Raw genomic sequence first — 1607 nt, forward strand, 5'->3', positions numbered from 1 at the left:
CACGCATTTGATACGTGTACATGGACCATTTTACTGTTGACTAGCCCCTTGACTTCGTTTCTCTTTTCACGCGATGTGTGACACATAAGTTTATTCTATACTCTCATTTTTATGTAATTCTTAATGTTTCTCTTTCTTGCACATATGATTTCCATGTACTGGTTGTAGTGTTATCAGTTCTTCAGAGAAAGACCAGTTTATTTGTAGAATGAAATATTCACTCTACAGCGGGATGTGCGCTGATATGAAACTTCCTGGCAGATTGAAACTGTGTGCCGGACCGAGCCTCGAACTCGGTACCTTTGCCTTTCGTGGGCAAGTGCTCAACCAACTGAGCTACCCAAGCACGACTCAGGCCCCGTCCTCACAGCTTTAATTCCGCGAGTACCTCGTCACCTACCTTCCAAACTTCACAGAAGTTCTCCCGCGAACCCTGCAGAACTAGCACTCCTGAAAGAAAGGATATTGTGGAAAAAATGGAAATGTCGTGTGGCTAGGGCCTCCCGTCGGGTAGACCGTTCGCCTGGTGCAGGTCTTTCGATTTGACGGGAGACATGGCTTAGCCACAGCCTGGGGAATGTTTCTAGAATGAAATTTTCACTCTACAGCGGAGTGTGCGCTGATATGAAGGTAGGAGACGAGGTACTGGCGGAATTAAAGCTGCGCGGACAGGTAGTGAGTCTTGCCTGGGTAGCTCAGTTGGTAGAGCACTTGCCCGCGAAAGGCAAAGGTCCCGAGTTCGAGTCTCGGTCCGGCACACAGTTTTAACCTGCCAGGAAGTTTCAGTTTATTTGTGTTGAAACATATGTAAAGATTTGAATAAACTTTTACCGTGGAACTGGTTGGCTGTATGATTCCTATTGTATCCATAATTCTACAGTTTCTGACTGTTGCCAGGTTCAAGATTTTAATGACATATTAGAGATTTTACGTAAAAGGTCTTGGGCGTCAGCGCCCTTTGTCTGAACCGACGTGGCACAATGATCGTGTTTGTAGGACGCTGCGTGCTCTGTGTTGAGCTAATTTATCGCGTTGATTCCGTCCACGTGTTGTACCGCCTGTCGACGGCGGACAGTAATTGCCGGTCGGAGGGCGACGGTGTGTGGCGGCGTGCTGATGGGCTAAGACGCGTGCCGGCGAGCGGTCGGCACGTGCCGGGTTATTGGCTGTTGTTGACAGCAAAACGCTTGGGCCCTTTCGTGAGAGAAAAGCAGCTTAGAACAGTTACCGGCTGGCGAAGGCTGCTCGGCAGAACCTCCTTGCCATTCACGTAGGCAGCTTTGAAGGCGTTCCGAACTGGTATGCTGACATCAAGATCGAAGTTATTATAAATAGTGGAATGTCTTCTTTGAATCAGAAGCGGGACAAGAAAGCAATCTAAATTAGCATAAAGCGTGGAGCATTACGAATGGAACAGAATAGCAGACGCAGCACGAATGTACTGAATCAAGGAATTATGACAGAGCTACGTTCTCCATCACCCCCCTCCCCCCCCCCCTCCTTTCGTAATTTTCAAATTTCATGACTTGTATATGGCGTGATTTTGTTGCCCTCATAATAACGTCTTCAACGTATACTGATGCTTGGGAGAAGAATACAATGAAACG

General features: G+C 47.5%; 1 non-coding gene across 1 annotated transcript; it reads left to right on the forward strand.

Moving 5' to 3' along the window:
- Positions 1–684: 684 nt before the first annotated feature.
- On the forward strand, positions 685–759 carry Trnas-cga (transfer RNA serine (anticodon CGA)). The gene has a single exon. It is a non-coding gene; the product is annotated as a tRNA-Ser (tRNA).
- Positions 760–1607: the final 848 nt, after the last annotated feature.

This window comes from Schistocerca serialis, chromosome 2 (assembly GCF_023864345.2).
Source record: "Schistocerca serialis cubense isolate TAMUIC-IGC-003099 chromosome 2, iqSchSeri2.2, whole genome shotgun sequence".
In the NCBI taxonomy this organism is placed as follows: domain Eukaryota; kingdom Metazoa; phylum Arthropoda; class Insecta; order Orthoptera; family Acrididae; genus Schistocerca; species Schistocerca serialis.